Source organism: Erinaceus europaeus, chromosome 7 (assembly GCF_950295315.1).
Source record: "Erinaceus europaeus chromosome 7, mEriEur2.1, whole genome shotgun sequence".
Lineage (NCBI taxonomy): Eukaryota > Metazoa > Chordata > Mammalia > Eulipotyphla > Erinaceidae > Erinaceus > Erinaceus europaeus.
The window spans coordinates 51,116,328-51,142,136 of record NC_080168.1 but is presented as its reverse complement, the minus strand read 5'-3'; the positions used below and the strand labels follow the sequence as shown (position 1 = coordinate 51,142,136).

General features: G+C 42.5%; 1 protein-coding gene and 1 non-coding gene across 4 annotated transcripts in view; both read left to right on the top strand.

Moving 5' to 3' along the window:
* The window catches only part of GRIN2B (glutamate ionotropic receptor NMDA type subunit 2B), a 494,586-nt gene that overhangs the window by 353,184 nt on the left and 115,593 nt on the right, over positions 1 to 25,809 (top strand). The window lies entirely within an intron of this gene.
* LOC132539594 (U6 spliceosomal RNA) lies at positions 1,390 to 1,492 on the top strand. The gene has a single exon (XR_009550935.1). It is a non-coding gene; the product is annotated as a U6 spliceosomal RNA (small nuclear RNA).

Here is a 25,809-nt window from a genome sequence, read left to right as displayed (position 1 = left end):
ACCAAGCATTGTTTTCCTTAACAAAAAAAAAAATTTTTTTTAATTAGAAAGGCTAATTAGATCACTTATCTACCCTGCTGGAAAACTTACTTATGTGGACCCAGCATCACGTCTAGACCTTTACAAATGGCTTGAATGCCCTTCACAGCCTGGAACCCTGCCACTGTTTCTCTGCACCCCTTGGCCTGTTCCCCCTCCTTCAATCTGTCCCATGGCATCTTCATCCCTAAGGCCACTTGCCTTTGCACACACCCCCACCCCTGCTGGAGAAATGAGTTAATTTCTTTTGAGACCCAGCTACAGTAACTCTCCCATGAAGCCAGGACACAGGGGCATGACTCCCCTCCAGTACTCATGCTCAGTTCCAGGACTTTTGTGTTGTATTTGCAGTGACCACTGCTCACACTGCCCTTTATTGTTGTACTGTACTCCTGAAAAATATGGCAGTGCTGGGGCACCTGTGGGGGAGAGGCAGGGACAGGTGAGAGGAAAACACAGGTTCTCTTTTATTTTTATTTATCTATTTATTTTGCATTATCTTTATTTATTGGACAGCCAGAAATCAAGAGGGAAGGGAGTCATAAGGAGGGAGAGAGAGAGAGAGACATCTGCAGCACTACTTCACCACTTGGAAAGCTTTGCCCCTATAGGTGGGAACTGAGGGCTCGAACCTGGGTCCCTGAGCACTGTAACTTGTGGGCTCAGCCAGGTGCACCACCACCCAGCCCTCCACCCCCAAATTCTCTTATTTCCTTCATACGTGTTGTTTTTTTCTCTCTGTGTATCTCTCCTTGGTTAACTGAGTGGGACCACATAGAAATATTAGAGGCCCTTTGCTGTTTTTCATAAAATCTTAAGCTCTTTGTTTATTCTCTTTAACGTCACTTGACTTTCTATCTTCAAGGAGAAGACAGGCAGAGAGAAACTCAAGGCATAGAAAAGAGGCTTAGATATTGTGCATATATTTTATGTAGCATTTATTTATTTGTTTATTCTATGTATCATAGGTAAAGCAGACACACACATACACACACACACACACACACACACACGGAGTCTGTTTTACTCATGGAAAAGCTTTCTTCACTTTCTATAGCTCTGCACAAAGGGATGGGAGAAAATTATCATATCTTACCAGAAAAGAACATTTATTTTTTACTCCTCGGATCTTACCTGTTCCTGTGCTGCCTGTTTGAGGACTAAAATCCAGGGAAGAATGAGCATGTAGGCAGCAATATTAAGTTTACATATATTGACTGATTTCTGTTTATACTCCAAAGTGTGAGAAAGTGCTAGTGTAGTAGGTTTAAAAAACTAACTTGGAGATCAATTTTACTGTCATTCTGACTTTTATTGACATTATTCTTTGATAGAAGAAGCCACTTTTTCTCGCTTTGGCAGCACATATACTAAAATTGGAACGATACAGAGAAGATTAGCATGGCCCCTGCGCAAGGATGACACGCAAATTCGTGAAGCGTTCCATATTTAAAAAAAAAAGAAGAAGAAGAAGAAGAAGCCACTTTTCAGAGCCTTAGTTTTCTCACCTATCCCATGGGCTATACCTGTGACAGGTGAAAGCTTGAGAGATACAGTTGGCTCCTCATCTCTGTTTGTCATGTGTGACATAGATAAGGCTTAGTTAACATCTGTTGAGTTAACTTGAGTTTGTTTCTGTAGGGTGCCTCACATTTCACTTTTTTCCCTTTATTTCTTTTATAAGGAGGTTAATGGTTTACAGTCCAGTTGTTGGCACATAGGTACAATTTCTCATCTCATTAAGATTGGTTTCTACAAAAAAAAAAAAAAAACTCTTACCTCCATATTAGGTTAATTCATAGCATTCTGAGAGTTCTCCTGACTAGAGGAGACATTAATTTAGGGAGATAATCTTCAAATGTGGGGCTGTATTGATCCAAATGAGTTGGATGGTGTCACTTAAAGACAAAGCAACCAAATTGTGAGATAAGTGACAGAAAGGGTTCCTTCAGATTTATTGATTTAAAAAAACAAACTAGAAAGCTGATAGACCTCAAAGACTTCCACCTGCCTTCCTCCTCATTGTCCTTAGGTAATGCTGAATATGGAACCCAGGGTCTCACACTTGAATTGCAAAATGTGTTGTGTCCATGGAACCACCTCTCTGACCAGTGACTTTCCTGATTTTTCTGGCAATTATGTTGTAGGGATGTACTCCAATGGACTGATAATAGAATAAATAGTGCTTCTATGTCTCTAAATATTAGTCAGTTTGCTCTTACACCTAATTTCCCTCACTGTCTTAACCTTCTAGTAGGAAGTGACCCTATTCCCCCCCTCCACGCTTTCAGGGGAGCAATTCCAGAAGCCAACTCTGCTGGTCATTGCAGGGCTGGTCTCAGACTCAGTTTCCAGTGCAGAATAACCTCTCTGCCCTGCTGAGTGCAGATGGGCAGCTCTCTGCCAGGGTAGTAGTTCTGCCTCCTGGGAAAGCTCATCTGTTTTAGTGAGATGGCGATTCAGGGGTTTCCAGAAGCCTGGTAGGAGGATTCTGAGCTGGGTCTACACAGAAGGATGCTCAGGGAACTATAAGATAACACCTTCTGGAACTCCATCCCAGGTAGAAGTATCTTTACCTCTGGAGTGTGGTCCAGGAACCCACTTTTGAAGTCTCCAGGGTGAGCACCAGAGACCCAGCACTGGTCCTCGGTAGATGCCGTTGTGGAGGATATGTCCTGGGGCTTCCCATGAATGCTCTGGGGGACCCAGGAATCGTGGGCTCCTGGTGGATCTCACAGGTGATGCCCTAACACTCTAAAGGAGTGTGAATACCTTGAGAAAAGAGCTTGCCCAGCACCTAACTCTTCCAGGGGTTTCATCCTAACTTCTTTTGCATAAGTCCCTCCCTCTACCATGGGGCTTGGCTTCCCCAGTGGACACACAGTCTAGACAATGGATCTTTGTGTCCATCTTGACAGGTTTAGTTTAATCACCTTCAGGGGCAAGCCCTACCCTTAGAAATATAAAAATAAATATTTTCCGCTGTCTACTTTGCTGGAAAAAGTAGGGAAAGCAAGCAGATGGCTGTAGGGAAATGGTTGACCTCACTGTGACCTGACTGGGGTTCTTCACCCCTCAGCCCTGCCCCTGCCCCTTCCTGTATGGAAGCTGAATTGTCAGTGGCCATGCTGTGGTTGCCCTCTTGCTTCTTGGTGCTGGGGGTCTGGTTAGAGAGAGTTGAGGAACAGGGCATGCTCACACTGAGAATTTACCACCTCTGATGGGGTTTGGCCATTGTGAAGTTCCTGGCTTCTCTTTTCTCTAACTCCTACTTCCTTGGATCTTGACTTATTTTGGCAGTCATTTGGTCCCAGGATGCAGTTAACATGAGGGCAGGAGCCATGCTAGCTGCTTTATCTCCTCCCTGGTGTGTGCTTCTCCCTCATATTCCCTCTCCACACCCCAGTGTGGTCCTCTCTTTGCCGAATGCAGCCAGCACTGCATTTCTGCCAGTGATTCTGTTTCTCTTCCATCCTAATTGCAAGGAATGTGTGTCAACTTGATCTAATCAGTTCGCCTAGCAGTGACTAAAGAGAGGCAAGGAACTTGGGTTAGATGCTAAACTTTTCTTGGTCATGCTAGGGTGCCCAAGAATGTGAGGGAACTCAGGCAAGGACTAATCCCATCACCTACCCTTTGCTGTCTCTAGGAGTAAGCTTGTGAGGAGTTGTAAGGCTTCTTTACACACCTTTCTGATTCCCACCTGCATTGCTGCTACATATCCTGGTGTCTTCTATCAAGGAAGAAAGACACCTAACCTGTTCTCAACTCTGAACTTCCCGTTCATGAAATACCCACCTTGCACTTTCACAATGGCCCCCAGCTTCACTGCACATGGGGCAGTGCTGGAGTGTCAGTAAGTGAGCAAGATCCTAGAGTGACTTCAGAACAGCTGCCCTTATTTCCCTTTACTCCTACTGTGGTGGGGGGGGGGAGGGGGAATATGGGGGGAAGGGCAAGGGAAGGCTCAGTGTATACCTACTTAAGCATGTGATAAGAGAAAAATGGCACTCCCCTCTCCTACTGAGGGGATTTTTAAGTTTTCTCAAAAATCAAAATATTACAGATAAACAATAATTTTTGGTTTCCTATTTTCTGTCTCTCATTTGCATGTTCCTCCCCCCTCACCAGGTTAATCATTCAAGCACTTGATGCCTACACAATAACTCCACTGCTCCTGTTGGCTATTATTATTTCTATTGTTATTTTTATAAGGAGTGAAGGTATGAGAGAGGAAGTGTGTGTGTGTGTGTGTGTGTGTGTGTGTATGTGTGTGTGTGTGTGTCAGAAAGAAACAAGGAGAACTGCTGCAGCACCTGTGAAGCTTCTCCACTGCAGGTAGGGAACAAGGATCAGGGACTTGGACCATGACAGTGTGTGCAATGTACACTGTTATGGAAGATGTAACAGGGAGGACTTTCACAGGGAGAAGTTAGGATTTATGCAAGAGTAAGGTCAGCCCCACTCTGTCTCACATTTAAAAAAGACTGCAGGTATGTGTACTTAGGATTTTACTTTTTCCTAAAAACCAACCTTTGGAGGAGTTACTTTCTACCACAGGGAATGAGAACTTAGTGCTAGTATTAAAATTGAGTGGTGTGTGTCTGTGTGTGTGTGTGTGTGTGTGTGTGTGTGTGTGTGTGTGTGTGTGTGTGTCAATATGACACGTTAGGGATGGATGTTGTGGGGGTGGGAAGTGAGAAAGCTACCAAGGAGGCTTTTCAAGACTAGTCTTCTGGAAGTTCAAAACAAATCAATAAGTATTTATTGGATACTTAACCAGAAGCAGAACACTAATTTGGATTCTGCAAAGGGTAATGGAAGAACAAGGTGTGATTCCTAGCTCCCAGCAGTCTGTCAGGGAAGGCGAGATGCAGACAAAGGAGCAGCACAAAGCAAGTCAGGTCACCAGTCCTTGACATGCTGAAGTGGAGTTTGGAGACTAGAAAGGGCAGCAGGAGAGGAGAGAGGGGTTCTGGGGTGGGTAGAAGAGTGTGGGGGAGATGGTAAGGTTTAATCTGGGTTCATAGCATGAGGGAGAAAGGTTTGGATGAACCCAACAGAGAAAAAAAATGGAAAGGGAGAAAAGTACAGGTAGTGTTTTGGGGATGGAGAAGTAGCTGCTTGTTGGGCTCTGCGAGGGCTGATAGAGAAGATGAGAGAATTGGCAGCATGACTGTGGACTGGGCTGGCAGGGGACCTTGAGGCAGAGCTCAGCTGTGGGTAGTGAGAAGCCAGTAGCCACTTAGCACAGGGAAGCCTGACTGTTAAGATGCTGAAGGCTGAGTGGGGTTCCCCTGAGGATACCTGGAGATGAGGGGATGAATTAGGCCTGGTCTGGGGTGAAAATTGAGGCAGTAGAAAGGAAGATAAATGCATAAATCGTTTTGTAGGAATGGGAATGTTTTCTTCTGAGAGAGACAAGTTGAACATGGAAAGCTAAGAAGGGGAAGGTTATAAGACAACAAAGAGGGTCAAGATAAAAGCAGAAAGTGCAGCTATTATTACTGAGAACCTACTGTGTGTCAGGCACCAGGCCAAGTGCCAGGTAAGAATGAGCTCTGTGGAAAGAGGAATCAGAAAGAAAGCCATGCCAGTGATTGCATTTCTAACACTGAGCATTTCTAACAAGGGAAGATGGACGACAGTGAGAGAATGAAATGAGGGCAGCAGAGCTAGAACCAACACTCAGGTGGGTACCTAGACAGAGAGTTGGCATCCGAATAATGGCTGACAAGAGCAAGGGCCCTGCACTGGAGTACCATGAAAAAGCCTTCAAGCACCAGGACTGGATAGTGGCACAGGTGGTAAAGCGCAGAGTTAACATGTTCAAGGACCCATGGTCAATCCCCTGGGTCCCACCCAATGCTTTGAAAAGGCAGGACGAGCACCAGGAATCTGTGGCTTTTATTGTCCTCCCTTCCGTAGAGCCTGTAGCAATTCATTGTAGTTTCAAAAAAATTACTTGAATGCTATATCTGAAGTCCAAAGAGAGCTGGGGTATTATTGTGTCAAACTGGGGCAAATGTGCATTTATCCCACTTTAACCAAGCCAAGTATTGGGTTGTCAGAAAAGTCATGACGTATTTTTCTATGGTTTTCTATGTAAAAATGCATCATGACTTTTATGACAAGCCAGTAAGTACTCCAACTCATGTGGTCTGACTTTTAAATGCTCTATGAAGGCAGTCCTGGACTTTCATGACTGAATTCCTCCTGTAGCATGAGGCTGAGAATTAATTCCTCTCTAAGTCCAGTCAAGCTCCTGGCTCTGTGGTCTGTCTTCTGTTTTGCTGCAAGGCAATTTAATTCTATCTCTTCACTTTTGGGATATATATGTGGGGGGGGTGGTGGAGTAATGTCCATGAAAGTGACCAATTGACAGCCTCTGGAGATCTGGGCTCTCTTCTTATTCTCTGGACATAGTTCCTGCCTGGCACTGGGTCTCCAGTCTTTGTAGGGGCTATGCTGTGTGTTTCACCCTCACCCTCAAAGACTTCCCTTTTGTTGCCAGCATGCAGGACAATTAAAACCTATGGATGGTCCACTGGCTGGTGGTTGAAATCATGATTGAGAGCCCAGTGACCAGGAGGTAGCACAGTGTTGGAATCTCAGGCATAGGTCCTGAGTTGGGTCCTTAGCATCTAATGAGCTAGAATAAAAGTCTGATTCTAGCTGTCTTTCCTTCTTTCTCTCATTAACAAAAATATTTAAATGATTAAGAGCCTAGGCTTTGGAATCATAATGATCTGAGTTTGGATTTTAGTTCAACTGTGCTAGAAGTTTGAGACTTCTAACCATTCTCCTAACCATTGCTTCTCTGGAAGCATTATTCTTAGTATGAACACAGTTTCAGAATAAACTCAGAATTAATGAAATTAACTTCCAGTGCCACCAACCTTGGACAGTCCTTATATCATCCGTGATTTTATAGTATTGCTGTGAGATTTTAAAACAATGGTAAGCATGTGGAATAGAACTTGGTATGAGTTCATTAGATGGTGGTATAGTTAGAAGTTGTATTTACTTATTTTTTTATTTTGTTTTGTTTTGGCTTTGGTTGGTTTCTTAATTGAGTGGCCAGCAAAAATGTAACTTCTGAATAATTTCACTTTAGCTAGAAGCCATATAGTTCACATACCTTAAAGAGACAAAACTCTGGAAGGAGAAAAATGTCACTCAACTTGTCTTGTATATAATATAAAACTGGCATTTTAGCTGAGAATGCAGCTCACAAGAGCATCCAACTTCTCCCCTCAGTCATGCTGTAAAGAAGAAATTGTAACAGAGAGGTAAAAACTGTGCCAGGAGTTCAAAGCTCTAAGAGCTTTTCTCACCGGAGCCCCAGTAACCTGCTCACATTTGATCATGCTGAGTGGGACCTCACCTCAGAACCTTCATTCTGGTTGGAGGTGATTGCAGATGCTAGACTGGGAACCAGAGGAAGATAGCAGGAGTGGAATGCTGGGTCTCTAGATGGCCCCCCAAATGTGGGAGTGTCAAGTGAAAATGGGCAGGAAAGGACAGAGAACTCACCTGAAAAGTCTTTAGGAGACACAGAAAAAGATCAGCCTACTTTATACAGTACATCAGCAAGGGAAGGAACTTGTTGGAAATTTGAGGATGCTGACTGTCTGAAGCTGTGTAATGGCAAGGAGAGTACAGCTGGAGCAGAAGCTACTGATTTCATTTCTGTTGATCTTTCTTTGTGAATCTCTAGTATCATCAGAACAATTTCAGTGGGATGACAGTGAGTGGCAAAAAGTGGCAAAAGCAAGCATCGTAAGGGTTAAAGAGTCAGGTCTAGTGAAGACATTACTTTTTTTTTTTTTCAGTTTTCTGTCAAAAGAGGTGGGAAATGGAATTGCTTTACAGAAAAATTTCAAATAAATCTTTCTGACCTACCCTGATCAACAAAGAGTTAATGGTATAATACATGGTAATTTCAGAAGCAGTAAAGAGCATGTTTCCATGGAAACATCAACCTACAGAGGGAAGGAGCTAGGATCCCCTGACAAAGAAGGAACAGCCAAGCCCTAGCCCCCACATGGTAGAGCTGGGGGAGATGATTACAGGTTCCTTTCAGCTCCCCTGGGAAGATGCAGTTGGGGTTCTGGGTGCTATCCTACTGAGGACCAGGAGCACAGGAAGTGGGCTTTGCTTTAAATAAACCCTTGCCCTCAACCCAAAGTGAGGTTGAAGGGTCAAGTCCCTTTTAGAATTCTGAGGAACATCACTATTGTGTCTTTCAGGAACTCACTAAATTTAAATAAATTGACAAACAGGAGTGCTCCTCTCCTGACCTCTCCATTCTAACCTGGTCTAGAAGCAGAGCTTTGATTTTGAACAGTGGTTAGAAAAACTCTGGAAGCAGGTGTGTGCTTGGCAGATCATCTTTGTCCACCTTTCATTACAGTTTCCATCTCAGTGTATTTTTTCTCTTGGATTAAATAGATGTTTGACCTCAGCTATGATATGAGGACTATGATATTCCTTTCATTGCTAACTACTGGGTTGTTAGAAAAGTCATGATATTTTTTTTATTTTATATGTAAAATATGTCATGAATTTTCCAACAACCCAAGAATATGTATTTCCTGCTCCCATATGCCTAGCCCAACCAGACTCAGAAATCTATCCCCAGAAGGCACTCTGTGAACCAACTTCTTGTAGCTCACTAACTTCCAGACATATTACTTTATCCCTCCTGTACTTGTGCCACTCTGAATTGATATTGTCTTCTCTTGGACCCTAGGCTCAAGAAATCATTTTATTCCTCTATGTGGAAGTGCTTTTTCCATGTAGCAGATGTGGGATTCTGAAAGCAGTGCTGTGTTTTTGTGTGCATAAGCATCCCCACCATACTTTGTAATTGTAGTACCATCTCCACTAAGACATAATTTTCACTCAGGCTTCTCAAGACTTCTCTCTCTTGGGAACCATCTCTTGCCCCTGGGATAGCCTCTGTATTTCCCACTCAACATAATTGCTTTTAGAATCCTCCACTTAAAGATCCACTATTACTGGAAGACTTGATTTATAACTCCCCTTTCCCCATGTATGGTCGATCCTCAGAACTTCCTGCCCAGTCTCTGTAACTGAAGCCATCTTGCTTTGCTCACCTCTTATTTTTTATTTATTTATTTATTTGCTACCCTTTAAGAAAGTTGTTGGAGGGAGTTGTGAAATTCACCATATGGTGGCTATTGAGGGACTTGGGGCTATGTGTAGACGATTGTCACAGTGCTGAGTTTGACTTCCTGAGGTACAAAAGAAGGGGAAAGGAATTTCAAAATAGAGAAGAGCAGATTGAGGAGATGAAGAAAGCTCAGAAGGGAGAGAATTTTCCTTACTTCCTCTTGATATCACACCCAAGTCACTTAAATTCTTGACCATGAATTTCTCAAGTACATATGCCCACAGTTTCTTTCAGCTGTGTCTGCAAGTTCACAAGAAGAAAAACTCTTGTGGTTAAAGTTGAATTTCTAGAGAAATCTTCATCAATCACAGCCTGGCAGGATTAGCCTAGGTCCTGAGGAGTGTTGCTGGCTCATGCGGTGAGAGAGATGACAGAGAGGTGGGCCTTCACCTGAACATTAAAAGGAAGCATCAAGAGGAGATCCCAGCATACACACTGAACATCTAGCCCTTGACCTGTGTCCACTTCTCTGGAGAGCTCCCACAGTTTGATCACCTACACACTTTCATGTTCAGCACTGAGCACCTCTCAATGCAAAAGGAAAGGAATTCTTTTTGGTACTTTTAGAAATAGGAGGTGATTTTCATTTATGCACAGCACAGAAATATGAACTTACAAAGGAAAAATAAACCCAGTGACAATAATGTAATCCAAAAGAGTCCCTTGGGGAGTTTCACCTAAGTTCCTCTTGTGTCTCCAGGTGTCATGTGGCATCTTAACAGCTCCCCCCCAGCAGAGGGGACAAAGGGACATGAAGAATGCCTGCTCCATGGCTGTCTTCTATGAAAAGGGGGGGGGAGCCACTTTGGCATTCAGCTCATCTGAATCATGGTTGTCACTGACCCTCTGAGGAACATGCAGGCATGAGTGGGCCTCTCATTTTAGTGGGTGAGGGGTGGGGGAGGGAGAGGTAGGGGGAGAGAGAATGAACCCAGAGCACCAGTCCAGCACCTGAGATCAAACTGGAACCCCAGGCATGCTGATCCTGTGATCCACCAGCAGAGCTACATAACTGGATACCTTCTGAATGAATTTTTAAAAGAATTCCAAAATCTTCAAATTAGGGTCCTGGAAAGTCAGGACTGGGATCCATTTTAAGAGTTCAGGTGGGTGTTCTCCACTAAAATTATGTGGCAGTGAGCTCATCTTTTGCTTTCCTCAGGACCCAAACTTTATGTGAGGTTGTATGATTAAGCACTGCAGAGAACCTCCCAGGGGTGACTACTTACAATAGACAGAACAAATTTTCCCAAGACTGAAGAGTCTGGTTTTTGTGGGACTGAGAGGAAAACTGCTAGGTTGGTGATAGTCTAGAAACATAGAGATCAGGGATTTGGGATCTGGACTCTGAACTCATGGTGGCAGTAATCTCCCCTGACCTCATGTGTGTCCAGTTCTAACTGTAAGAGATTGGACTCTGAGCCTAAACTCCCTGCAGGCCCTGATGTTCTGATATCCCAGCAGTATAAAAGTGAGGTGATCAGGGGCCAGGTGGTAGTACAGTGGGTTAAGCACACATGGTGCCAAGTGCAAGGATTGGCATGAGGATCCTGGTTCAAGCCCCTGGCTCCCTACCTGTAGGAGTGTCGATTTGCAAGCAGTGAAGTAGGTCTGAAGATGTCTATCTTTCTCTCTGCCTCTCTGTCTTTCCCTCCTCTCTCAATTTCTCTCTGTCCTATACAACAACAATAAGAATAACAATAACAATAAAGGCAACAAAATGGAGAAAATGGCCTCCAGGAGCAATGGATTTAGTACAGGCACAGAGCCCCATAGATAACCCTGGGAAGCAAAAAAAAAAAAAAAAAAAAACATGAGGTGATCATAGTAATATTATTGGCAGTGTTTGTGCATGCATACAGTTAGGTTATAAACCCTTTCTGCATCTTGATTCATTTAATCCCTACTACAGACCTATAAAACTAGTGTTAGAATAGTTGACTGTTTATGGTGAATAAACAGTGAAAAAGAGGTAGCCTGATAGCTTCAGAACTGGGGAATCCAGGGTATGGTATGGTCACACCACATGACACCACACCACACCATACTCCATTTTGTCCTGTATATATGTGTGTTCTGAGTGCAAAGCCCATTTCTTTTTTGCCGGGCTAGCGTCTCAGGTGGAAGGGATGATCCAGGAACCAAGCTCTTGCCAGTAGCAATACAAATCTTTATTCATGGGGGAGCCCCAGAGTCGGGAGTGAGTGCAGCAGATTAAGCCACGTGGAGCCTGCCACTGCTGGAGCCAGCCGCAGAGGCCTGTGTCCACCTCCCAGTCTGCACACTTGACCAGGAGGGACGCTTAAGAGAGAAAGGAGAAATGGAAGTGGCTTTTATAATACCATAAGTGGGAGGGGCTGGAAATGGTAGGGACTTCCCTAGCAACCGTTGCCAGGGATTCAGCTGGCTGGAACCAGCAACACCCTGTGGGGACTCAGGAGGGTGACCTTTAATCATTTATAAGACAAAGCAGAAGATTGGTATGTAGATAAAGGGGCAGGCCATACTAGCATGGAAATAGGGTGGTTTGTGGGCCCTGCCAAGCTTGACCACATCTACACAATTTCCCAACACCTTTTTCTTTCTCTCTCCTTATTTTTTATTTTTACTTTTTTTTTTACCAGAGCACTGCTCAGTTCTCACTAATGGTGAGGGGGATTGAACCTGGGATTTTGGAGCCTCAGGCATGAGAATCTCTTTGCATAATCATTACACTATCTAAACCCCACCCCCAGCCTCAGCCCACAAAGCACATTTCTTTCCTCTTTGCTAAACATACTCTGTTTCAAGCACTTAGTGTCATTGTCCAGGCTTTCTCATTCATTCAAGAGTAGGACAGAATCTGGCTGACAAAGAAAACCTCCTGGGTTTAATCCCAGACAGAGTGATGATTGAGTCCAGAGGAGAAATTTACTTTGAAAGTGGACTGAACCTTGATCCCACTTGCTGAAAAACTCCAGATGTGTAAATAGGAGGCCATTGTGGCTGTTAGCAGAGCATCTTAGAGTCCTCTTTGACTTAGCATCTTTCTAGAGGAAGAGTCAATGTTCCCCACCTTACACATGAGCAATAGTTGTTAGGTAATTGACAACAGTGCTCCTGTCCTCTTTGACTTCACGTAGACAGAACCTATGGCATTCAATTATATAATGCAATCTGGATACTAGATCTCACAATATTTTAATTGCTAGGCCTAGGAGGTTGAGTAGACTTTTCCACTGAAGTAGATGGTGAATTGACACATCACCATTTACCCCTCAAATGAACTCAGTTCAGCCCAGCTTCCTCAAGGGCCATAATCCTCACCACCAGCAAGAGAGGGGAAGTATGTATATTAAACTTGTAAGTCAGTCTTCAAGATCATTTAATCTGTATTTTTTTAAATTTATTTATTTTTATTGTTGTTATTGATGCCATTGTTGTTGGAAGGAAAGACAGAGGGGGAGAGAAAGATAGACACCTGCAGACCTGCTTCACCGCTGGTGAAGCAACTCCCCTGCAGGTGGGGAGCCGGGGGCTCAAACTGGAATCCTTACGCCAGTCCTTGCACTTTGCACCATGTGCGCTTAACCCACTATGCTCCCATCCGACTTCCTTAATCTGTATTTTTAAGTTAGCATCACAGTATTAGACTTTAAATAACTAAGATATGGACTAGCCCAAACTTGAACTTTTTATGATTTGTGAGAATGGTTCGCAAAATAAATTAATAGTATAAACACCGTTTCAGAGAAAATGTTTAATTCACTGGGAGACACTCTATGTTTAAACCATCTCAAGTAATTATAAATTAAATTACAGTCTGTTATTTAAATTAGTTTTTCCTGAGATTCTTTGCTAGGCACCATTCTACAGAAGTTAGAGAAAAGGACTGTATCTGACAGTTCAGGAGACCGATATTTCTAATTGCTTTGTTCAGGATGCACAGCTTAATATTTTTTTCTTTGTGGCATTGTATGTCAAGGAAAAACTTTAAAGACTTCAAATCACCTTTCCTTACATCAGCCATTGTTAGCAAAAATGAAATAATATTCCTGTCTTGAGAAGACTGTCAACTTAGAACCTTTGGGCCTAGGATTTGCATAGAGATCATCTGACTACACTTTCCTTGCTCTTTTTTCTTTTAAATTTATTTTTATTTATTTATTATTGGACAGAGACAGGGAGAAATTAAGGGGGAGATAGAGAAGGAGATAAGATAAACAACTGCAGCCCTGCTTCACCACTCATAGAACTTTTCCCTTACAGGTTGGGACCAGGGGCTTGAACCTGGGTCCTTGTAATTGTAGTGTGTGTACTTAACCAGGTGTGCCACCATCTGGCCCCCGCTTTCCTTGCTCTTCAACACCACCCTGCACCGCCTGTTGATGTTGGTGTTGGTGGTAATGGTGGTAGAGTGTGTGTGTGTGTATATGTGTGTGTGCAGTATGTACTATTACTTTCAGTTGATCTGGTTTTTTTTTTTTTTTTCTGAGTCTCCATTTTTTTTGACCAGCCTTTTGGGACCATTGGCAAAGTCATTCACTTGAGCATAGAGTATTTTACCAATGACATACTTCTAGGCTTCTCTCCAGAATGAACTCATTGGGCTGTGCACTGAGAGGTGGTTCTCTGGCTGTGGTTCTCTGGCTGTGGCCTCCCACATTGGTCACATTTTACTGAAATGATCATTTTTCAGATTCATTTTAAAAAATATTTTTAAATATTTATTTACTTTCACTTTTGTTGCCCTTGTTGTTTATTTTTGTTGTAGTTATTATTGTTGTTGTTGATGATGTCGTAGTTGTTGGATAGGACAGAGAGAAATGGGGAAGATAGAGGGGGAGAGAAGGACACCTGCAGACCTGCTTCACTGCCTGTGAAGCGACTCCCCTGCAGGTGGGGTGCCGGGGATCAAACCCCGGGATCTTTACTATGGTCCTTGCACTTGGCGCCATATGCACTTAACCCTCTGCGCTACTGCCCAACTCTCTCAGATTCATTTTTTAATATTTAGAGATTATATATATATATATATATATATATTTATATAATTTTATCAGTGAACTGCTCAGCTCTGCCATACGGTGGTGTGAGGGACTGAACCTTAGGACTTGGAGCATCAGGCTTGACAGTCTCTGCATAATCATTATGCTATCTCCCCAACTCAATAATTGGATATCTCTAAATTGGATTTCTAAAGACTTCTGTTTAGCCTACCAAAATATCACAGTAAGCATCTGATATTCATGCATCTTTGCCCCCAATACTGATTTCTTCAGCTATTTGAGCAACTTCTTAATGCTTAATAAATGCCCAACAGTTCTAATCTTGAGGAATTATTTCTACTATTTTAAAAATATTACATTTACTTAATAAGGGAGATACAGAGAGACAGAGACCAGAGCACTGTTCAACTCTAGCTTATGGTGGTGATGAGACTTGAACCTGGGAACTCAGAGCATCAGGCATTAAAGTCTTTTGCATACCTACTATGCTATCTCCCTAGCCCTATTTCTGCTATTTCTAGAGCAGGTATGCCTATGGCATGGTAATTTCTAAAAAAAAAAAAAAAAAAAAAAAAAAAAAAAGACTTGAGACTTGTGGCTTTCACATTCAGACAGTGGAGTTTGATGATATAATGGCAACAGTGATGATCAGTTGAAATGTAGAAACAGGAAGAATGAGGGCAGTTTCCCTGTAGCTTCCCTCATCAGAAAAGTAAAATGGTTTGGAGAAGGCTATTGAATAGATGAGGGTGCTGACATTCTAGAAAATCAGTGGCACTCCAGACACACAGTTACGGAGTTAGAGATTTTTCAGAGCTAGAAAATTGTAAGCATAAAATCAAGAACTCTTATTTTTTTAAATTTATTTTTTATGTAAGAAAGGATAAATTAACAAAACCATAGGATAGGAGGGGTACAACTCCATACAATTACCACCACCCAATTTCCATATCCCATCCCCTCCCCTGATAGCTTTCCCATTCTCTATCCCTCAGGGAGCATGGACCCAGGGTCCTTGTGGGTTGCAGAAGGTGGAAGGTCTGGCTTCTGTAATTGCTACCCCGCTGAACATGGGCGTTGACTAGTCAGTCCATACTCCCAGTCTGCCTCTCTCTTTCCCTAGTAGGGTGGGTCTCTGGGGAAGCGGAGCTCCAGGACACATTGGTGGAGTCTTCAGTCCAGGGAAACCTGGCTGGCATCCTGATGGCATCTGGAACCTGGTGGCTGAAAAGAGAGTTAACATAGAAAGCCAAACAAATTGTTGCACAATCATGGACCCAAAGCTTGGAATAGTGGAGAGGAAGTGTTAGGGGGGGTACTCACTGCAAACTCTAGTGTACTTCTGCTTTCAGGTATATATTTTGCACTTGTTTATAGATACGTGTGAACATATGCTCTCTCTCACAGAACCTGGTCTATATCTAGGTTTTGGGACTTTGTTAGAAAGTGAACCACCTGGGATGTAATTAGAGAAAACTATGAAAGGAAAGGTCTCACCCGAGTAATGAAGCTGAAGGGTTGTCATTCCACACCTGAAGTCTCTGGACACAGTCTGAGCTGAAGCATGTTGAGGTGGCAATCATTGCGTTAATTAGGTTGCGATCGGCAGATGCAACATTCTTTGATATGGATTGGGAAAGGCATGCGGGAAAGTGGGTCCTATCCTAAGGTTCCAGGACTAGGGGAAATATAGGCTCTATAGTGGAGATGTGAGGTTCCTGCTGTCTTAGGGTTCAAAAAAACAATCGATAGTTAATGTTATCATCACATTATTTGGTAATTGGGTTAACTTTGAAAAGTCCTTTCGTTAGGGTTTGCTGTACAGTACCCAGTATCTTGTATATAGCTGTGCCACTGGTTGCTTCTGATCTACTTGGTCTAGGCTTTTGAGAGAGTCTGCATATCAAATACACAGCCTATATATTAAAAAGACTCAGTCTGTGTTTTAAAAACTTCTAGACATACAATTAATTTTCCCCCTCATATTAATTAACTAGTGATTTATATGACTACACTTTACTAGGAGTGTACATAAACACCATTCCCACCACCAAAAGACTGTGTCCCATCCCACCCACCCACCCACACCCCCCACCCTCACCCCCCACCGGCCCAGGAACACCCCCCACCGGCCCAGGAAGCCGCATGTCTACCCCTCACCACAGGGTTTTTACTTTGGTGCCCTACTTTCATTATAGTCAGATCCTGCTTTTAGTTTCCCTTTCAGATCTTCTTTCTCAACTTCTGTTGATGAGTGGGATCATTCCATACTCATCTTTATCTTTCTGACTTAGCTCACTTAACATAATTCCTTCTAGCTCTGTCAAGATGGGTCAGAGAAGGTGGGTTCATTGTTCTTGATAGCTGTATAGTATTCCATTGTGTATATATACCACAGCTTTCTCAGCCACTCATATGTTGTTGGGCAGCTCTTATACCCTGAACTGTGGTCTTTTATAACTTTGCTGTCAGTGGGTGGAGGTGTAAGCTGAGGGTAGTAAGAAAGCCCAGCATATTGGTGAGAGGAAAAGCTGGACAGCAGTGAGAACACCTGGGCTGTTACCTGTCTTGTCATCTGATCCTCTATACTAAAGCCCTTTCACAAATGCAGTCAGAAACCTCAGAAATTACAACAATAGCAAAACAGCACCACCAGTCCAAGAAAAAAAAGCAACCAAAACCAAAAGAAAAAGAAAGAAAAGAAAAAAGGGATAGCAAGAATAGACAGTTATGCAAATCTACTGTCCACTGTAAATTCTAAGGATAGCAAGAGGAGAAAGGGAAATAGAAAAGAGAGACATGCACACACACACAGAGTCCACTCCAAGTCAGATTTCTTTCCCAAAAATAATTCCCAAACGAGTATCAGTAAATTCAGAAAGCAAAAGGAAGAAAAGAAAAAGACAAAAAAGGAGCATTGAAAGGAAAGAGGTTGTTTTTTTTTTTGTTTGTTTTTGTTTTTGTTTTTAATTAGCTAAGAAGATAGAAAATTGAAAGTGGTGGGAATAGGGAGAGTAATAAATTCCTCTCACAAAGGATAGGACACCCACTCTCCTATCAATTGAAAAAACAGCAGTTAATCGTGGTCAATCTGAAGAAGGAGGAGGGAAAGGGGACATGTGTATATAATAGTACTACTAATAAAATAAAATAGAGTAAAAAACCCTAACAGTCAGTCTGCTGCTTGTGCTGCTCTGGATTGGCTGCAAGTAGCCTGAGCAAAGACAGCCAATTATAAAAAGTATCCAAAAAAAAAAAAAAAAACCTCCAGGTAGGCTTTCCCACACAGGGCTGAGGCTCTGATTGGTCAGGTGTTTTGTCACTCAAATAGAGCTCCAGCCACCTAAAAAGAGAGAGAGAGAGAGAGAGAGAGAGAGAGAGAGAGAGAGAAGAGAAGAGAGAGAGAGAAAAAAGAGAAGGAAAACAAAAAAGAAAGAGTCTTGGAATGATAGCCCTGGTGAGCCAGGAATCTTGGTAAATAAAATAGCTCAGCGGGTAGCCTGCTGGAGTGGCTGTTTAGCCTCTGAGGGCTGTTTCTGGGGTGTGGGGGAGGGGTGAGTTCAGAAATAATCAAACCAAAAAGATTTTCCTTTCTTTGTCCTTTTGGCCTGTTTACCATCCCAAGAGTGGGTTATAGACTTTTTTGGTGTCACCCTGACCACCCCTTGTTCACCCTTCTACAGACATCCCAGTATCCTACCCTATCCAGAGAATCCCACCTTGTAAGTTGCTTCTGTTTAGAGCTCATGGTAGCTGTTGTTTCTACGTTGCCATCCTGGCTCTGCCTGTCATCTGATCTTCTGAAGCCACACAGTCCTTCTGCACTTCATCTGATTCAACTGGAAATAAAAATGAGATGAGCTTCACATCTTTCATAACTACCATAATAGACATTTTTCTTTTTAAATCTCGCACCTTGTAAAGGAGATGTGGAGAGCAAAGTGAGTGTTGTGAGGCTCTGTTGGATCCCCCCCTTCAGAGCATACGGCTAGATCATTGCTGTAGTTGCTGATATGGTGCAGTGGATGGGTTCCAGTGGCACAGAATACATAAAAAAAAAATGGCACAAGCTTATACCTCAGTTTGACCCCACAAAACCCCCTGGAGTCTGACCTTGGCCATATGCAACAAAGGTACTGGCTCTGAGCCATCGGGATTCTGACCTTCCTTGACAAGGAGTCAAGCAGGAAAGGAGATGAGTTTTATTTTCACAGTGTGTATTAGGGACCTTCATAATCCAAGGCATGATCCATGGCATGAGAACACACATCGGGGCTCTGTTAGCATCTTGGTAGCCGTGTCTTCTATTGTAAAATGAGGGCTGTCAATGGATAGTTTCAAAGTCTGCTTCCAGCTCTAGCAATCTGAGGTTCTCTATCCTACCAATACTTTAAGAAACAGAGTTTAATTATATATATATATATATATATATATTTTTTTCCCTTTTGTTGCCCTTGTTGTTTTTCACTGTTGTTGTACTTGTTGTTATTGATGTTGTCATTGTTAGGACAGAGAGAAATGGAGAGAGGAGAGGAGGACAAAGGGGGAGAGAAAGAGAGACATTGCAGACATGTTTCATGCCTGTGAAGCAACTCCCCTGCAGGTGGGGAGCCGGGGGCTTGAACCAGGATCCTTATGTCAGTCCTTGTGCTTGGTGCCACATGCGCTTAACCCGCTGAGCTATTTGCCCGACTCCCAAGAATTTTTTTTTCCCCAGCATTATTGCTGGGGCTTGGTGCCTTTTGTATGAATTCACTTCTCCTGGTGGCTATATATATTTTTCCCATTGTTGTTGCTGCTGCTGCTTCTGTTGTTGAATAGGACAGAGAGAAATTGAGAGAGAAGGGAAAGACAGAGGGGGAGAGAAAGACAACTGTAGACTTGATTCACCACTTGCAAAGCAACCCTCTGCACGTCGGAAGCCAGGGGCTTGCACCAGGATTCTTGTGCTTCAGACTATGTGCAGTTAACCCAGTACAGTACCACCCAGATCCGGAGAATTTTTATATTTTTTATTTTGTTAGAGAAGACAGAAATTGACAGATGGAGGAGGAGATAGGAAGAAAAAAAGAGACACCTGCATACTTGATTTACTGCTCACAAAGCTTCCCCTGCAGGTGGGGACTGGGATCTTAAACCTGGATCCTTATGCATTCTAACATGCATTTTTAAAGAGGAAAAACTGAGCATGAGATTCCAAGGTCACTTGACCAGATGTGACCACACTCCAATTATTTTGCCATGCTTTTCTTAGTGATGGGTGGATTGGTTTGGTCTGATCATCAAAGGGCATGCTTGCTCCCACCGTGTGTGTATTTGAGCTCCTCACTAATAGGTGAATGTTAGCAAGTCAGAGAAAATTACTAAAGAAAAAAAAAGAAAAGAAAAATAACAGTGTGAATGTCTGATCTAGATGTTGCTAAAGGGTGTGAGGATGTGGATGATTAAAGGCTGTTTGGGAGAAGAGTATTTTATATACTGTCACACAATTTTCCTCTATTTTGATGAGTGTAAAGCATGAGAAATGCTTAGAAAGAATAAAATAATAGTCCTATAGAGTTGGGAGATGGTGAACATGGCAGAAAGAGAAGAATATATAAGGAGAACTAGAAGGGTCTAGAGCAGGAATAGCTACAAAAATTTATGGAGCAATTATATTATCCATGAGTGTAGTTTATTTTCTGAAAGTTGGGGTTTTTCAGCCGAGACACTCAATTCCATATTGTCCCCTTCAAAGAAGTCATCTTGAGAGACTTTGTATTTATTCCATTCATGGTACTTATTACTTACTTTATTTTTGGAACTTCTCTTGTTATAATTGCCTGCTGAAATGGACACTTTCTTTTTAAATATTTGCAATGGTATTATAGATAATGTCAAAATTGTTCAGGGCCTTGTCTTGTGAAAGGAGAATGTTTAAGCTAAGTAATTTATTTCTCCCTTCTCTCTCTCTCCTTGTCTCTTTCCCTCCCATTTTCTTTCTTCCCTTCCGTCTCTTTCTCCCCCTTCCTTTTTCCCTTTTCCTTGTTTACTCCTTCCTCTCTCTTTTCTTCTCTTTCTATCTTCTTTCCTCTGAACCTTTTATTTCTTGAGAGAGAGAGAGAGAGAGAGAGAGAGAGAGAGAGAGAGAGATTAGATTCTCCCTCTATCCCAGAGCACTGCTTAGCTCTGGCTTGTGGTGGTGGGGATTGGACCTAGGGCCATGGAACCTCAGGCATGAGAAACTGTTTACATAACCGTTATGCTACCTTCCCAGACCTGAAACTAAACTCTTTAGCATAAGCCTTCTTTAAAGACTTTCAGATATAATTTTTTCTTTTTTTGTCATCACTGGGATTTTGCCACTCCAGGTTGACTTCTTTCATATAGAAAGACAGAGACAGAGACAAGAAGGGAAACATCCCATAGCACCTAAGCTTCCCCTAGTATGGTGGGGACCAGTCTCAAACCTGAGTTACATGTATGGCAAAATAGGCACCCTACTAGGTGAGTTTCCTTGCTGGCCCTCTAGACACTGCTTAAATTCTGCTTTGTTAGTCTGAAAATATTTTACTCTGTGCTTCTATAGCTGTGTCCCCCAGAGTGAATTCTGGGACAATAGACTGTGAAAGTTGTGGGCTCCAGGAGACCTGGACACAAGCAGCCCTGAGTTGAGCACCCTGCAGGGAAGTGAAAAAACATTGAATTGAGTCAAGGATGTGGCTTTCCATCCAGAAGTATCCTGAGAAGAGGCATCATGGAGATAAAGGCAGCTATGCAGCCATGGCTTGTGGCAAGTAGATGAAGGAACTGAGAGCAAGCCTCAGGAGGCCATGATTGTCAGGGTGGGGTTGCAGAGAAAGTGAGGGTGGGAATTGTGTCTTAAGGTGTTACCTCTGTTTCTGGCTAGCTGGGGAGTGAGGTGAGCATGGGGGAGGGGAATGTCAAACAGAGTTTAGCCTTTCTGTGCTTTGTCTTCTTATCTGTCAAGTTAAATGACCTTAAAGTTTCTACAAAGTTGACAGTGTGCATGTATTTTATCACTGTATGAATGAAGTCATGGTTTACAAGACAGTTGTTGCCACATGAGTACTATGTTTTATCTCCCCCAGTAGAGGCCTGCACATCATTCCCACCACCAGCGTTAGTCCTCTGCCATCATGCAGTTATCCCCCAACGACTCACCGTATGTTTTTTATTAATGATTTAATAGTGGTTTTCAAGGCTATTAGATTATAGTTCCATACTGAATCCACCACCACAGTTCTGTGTCCCCACCCTCCCAACAATAACCCCACTCTCCCAACAATAACCAACAATAACCTCCCGACAATAACCCTAGTTCCCAGGAAGTTTCCTCCTCTTCCTCCTTGCAAGTTCAAGTGTTTCTATTAGTTTGATTTTAAGAGACACATGACCAGTGCCTTGAATTGCTTGTAGAGTTCATAAGGAGAGAAGGGAGGGTTAGACACCTAATACTAAGGCAGAGACTAGGGTTAAGTATTGCAGGGTAGTGGACCAGATTTCAATGTGAAGTAAAAAACTGTCTGAGGGAATGAGATAGCTGTGTGCAGTGGTAAGCACCAGAAGAGCTGAGAGGCCAGCTGTTAGGATGTGGAGGAAAGGAAGCTTAAAGTGCAAGGGGTTGTGGGAAAGTTGGTTATGAAAGTCTCTTTTAAGCTTCTGCAGAGTGGGTAAGGGAGGTTCCTGTTCTCTTGAGGGCTGCAGTGTTCTGGATGTTGTCTGTGAAGCAGCGAGAGTGAAATGTGGTTCACAGTGTCCAGTCACTTTTGTCACTCTATCCCAGCTTCCTCAGTGCTTAACCTAGTGTTACCTGACAGAATCAAAAAAATGGTCTCACTTAGGACTGAGGAATAGATACATATTTCTGAAGCCCCAGGTCCTGTCTCTGGTACTGCATAATTCCAGTGCTCTGCATTCTCTCCTTCTCTCTCCCTCTCCTCTGTCGTTATCTCTCAAGTAAATAAGACTCTTCAAAGAGCCTCACAAGTTTATTGAATGAGAAGGCTTCAAGGTAAACCTTTTAAATTGTCACCTGGTGCATTTGTCTTCTGTCAGCATACTGCAAAACTGGTTGGCCACATCTTCTGGACCCTTTCAAACACTGATGGCAATTACAAGATTCCCCACATTTATTTATTTATTTATTTATTTATTTATTTATTTATTTATTTAGCTTCTTAGCAGAGCTCTTAGACCCAGGACTCCAGAGCTTGTAATATAAACACAGAGCTAATTGTTATTGACTCCTTGAGCCAGGCTGGCACAGGAACATTAATTACCAGTGGCTGCTATACTACACTGGCACAACTGCAGTGACAGGCCTATGGGAATTCCCTGCAAGAATGCTTTGCTCCATCAGGCTGGAGCAAGGGGCTGGGGAGAGTTGGATGGAGGCAGGTGTGCAGGGGAAAACACTCTAAGGGGTCTGACTGAGTTTTCTTCTAGAGCTCCAGCTAGTTTAAGCCTCCTTACCCAGAGCACTCTGGGAAATAGCTCTTCTGTCTCCTCCCAAGGATTGGGGTGCCTATAGTTTTTTTTTTTGTTGTTGTTGTTGTTGTTTTGCCTTGCTCCTTGCAAGTTGCAAGAGTCCTATTCTCAGGTGTGGCTCCTGGAATCACGTCCCTGCCTGTTGGACTCTTGCAGCTCTAAAAATCTGGGCAGGAACCTCAGTCAGAGTTGAAAGCCTATGCATGTTTTGGAGGAAGGACTCTGAGCCCCCACATGCTACCTTTGTTGGTAGCAAGTTGTCTGCCACACACTTTCTCTCTTTTTCTCCTCCTCTCCATCTCCTTTTGTGGGTAATTATTAAGAAAAGTTTGCTATGCATTAGGCCCCATGGTCACGTACCTCATTAGGTTTAACAAACCTGGTCTGGGGAGGTAGCATGCTTGCATGTCAGTGACTATAGAGGCCACAGGTTCAATCCCTCATACCACCATGTTCCAGTTCCATAGCTGAGCAGTGTTCTGAACTTTCTATCTCTCTTTAAAAATAACAAATATAAATATATATTAATTTTAATTAGTGACTTATAAGATTATGGGAGTTTGGAGTCACACCAAAGTTTTTTACCACTTACACCCCTCCTCCATAACCTCCATAACTCTCAAAGGCATAGGGACAGTTTGCTATCCCCCCCTTTTTTCCTTAGTTCATCTGTTTCAGTTCTCTGTTTCTTAAATGAGCAAAACTATCTCATAGTTGTCTCTGACCTCCTTCCTTATTCACTGGATGTAATCCTCTCCAATTCCATCCATTTGTCCCAAAGGATACAATATTGACTTTTTAAGTTGCAGAGTAGTACTCTTGTTGAAAAAAATGTATATCCCATAACTTTCATTCAGTCATGATGGGCACTTAAGTTCCTTCCACCACTTGGCTATTGTGAATCAAAATGCAGCTACGAATATAGGGCTGCATATATCAATTTGGATTAGTATTTTCATGTTCTGTGGACATATACCTAGGTGTGGTATTGCTGAATTATAAGGTATTTTCATTTTTAATTAAGGACTCTTCATACTGTTTTCTATAGGGGCTACACCACTGTACATTCCTACCAATAGTGTAACAGAATTTCTTCTCCTCATCCTCACCAGCACTTGTCATTTCCCATGTTGTTGTTATTGATCATTCTTCAGATTTGAAGTAGAATACCATTGTAGTTTTAATTTGTATTTCTCAAATGATAAGTGAAGTGTAGCTTTACTTCATAGGTCTTCACTGGAGGACTTTTTTTTTTTTTAAAGTTTTTATTTATAAAATGGAAACACTGACAAAACCATAGGATAAGAGGAGTGCAATTCCACACAGTTCCCGCCACCAGAACTCCATATGCCATTCCTTCCTCTGATAGCTTTCCTATTCTTTATCCCTCTGGGATGGACCTAGAGACATTATAGGGTACAGAAAGTGGAAGGTCTGGCTTCTGTAATTGCTTCCCTGCAGAGCATAGGTGCAGACAAGTTGATCCATACTCCCAGCCCATCTGTCTCTTTCCCTAGTGGGGAAGGGAACTAGGGAGGTGGGGCTCCAGGACACATTGGTGGGGTCATCTGCCCAGGGAAGTCAGGTTGGCATCATAGTAGCATCTAGAACCTGGTGGCTGAAAAAGAGTTAATATATAAAACAGAGCAAATTATTGACTAATAATGAACCTAATAACAAGAATATTGTGGATGGAGATTTGGGGTCTCCATTTTGGAAAAAGCTAGTAGGTCTATTTTAGGTATATTCCAAGGGGCCTATTATCCAACTAGTTTTTACCTGCACCTGACATTCAATATGCAGGTGACCTAAGCTATTGTTTAGGGGGATGGTGTCACAGTTGGAAAAAGGAACAGAAAGCTGGGTCAGAGAAGAGAATAGCTCCCAAATATGGGAAAGGCATATAAATATTGTTAACTGTAAACCCCACCGATCTGATCTGGGGCCCATAGTCAGCACAGGAGCCTATGTAACCTCTGCATCCCTGTAGATCTGAGCTCACATTCTGTGGTCATGGATAGGACTGTTCCAGGCTGTGCCAATTTCAGGACCCATCATCCTCAGGTGATAGGTAGAGTATGCTATCCAACCTCCCTTTGGAGAATGGAACATTCCCTACCATTGTTAATTTACATTTAGGGCCAGATCCGATAGGGGCCCACAGAGGGGTCCATTATGTTGTTCCTGATGAAGATGACCAGTGACAGTGGTGAGAAAGATCTGTTAGAGGTCTAGGCCCATCATGTCTGTGTGGGAATGCCAGGACTCCCTGACTAGGGCCCCAGGTGTTGGAGTGGTCTGGTAGTGACCAAGCAGTCATCATTAAAAGTATGCCAGTCTCTTTCCCTTATTCAGATTTTGTATCTTTACTTTGTCTGACAGGATTTGCTTTGTAGTGATTGAGGGATGTGTAAGAGGACTTCTAGTTAAGTCTTTTGGCCACATTTTTATTGGGATGTCTGTTTTATTGTATTGAACTTTACTATTTTTTACCTGTTTGATATCAATCCCTTGCCATATGTGTAATATGGAAATATCTTCTCCCAATTATAAGTTGTTTTTTTTATCCATATGTAATTTTCGTTCAATGTGTACAAGCTTTTAAATGTGATATAGTACCAGTGTTGTACATTCCCTTGCCCTTGTGTTGAGTCTCTGAATATATCTTTGAAATTAAGGTCCCTAAATGTTTTACCAATGTTTTCTTGTATTTATTTTATAATTTTAAGTCTAATGTCCAGGTCTTTGTTCCATTTTAAGTTGATTTGGGTTTATAGTATTTAGTGATGTTCTGGTGACATTTTTCTACATGTGGCTATTTAGTTTGCTCAGTACCATTTGTTGAACAGGCTTTCTTTTCCCTCACTGAGTGGTTTTGGCCCCTTTGTCATTTATTAGATGGGCACATATGTGTAGGTTTATTTCTGAACTATCTGTTCTGTTCTACTGATTTGAGTGTCTGCTTTTATTCCAATACTACATTGTTGTAATTATTATTGCTTTGGAGTATAAACTAATGTTGGGGATCATTACACCTCCATCCCTCCTATAGGGAGTACTTTGACTATTGAGGATTATTTTTGGTATTGTGTT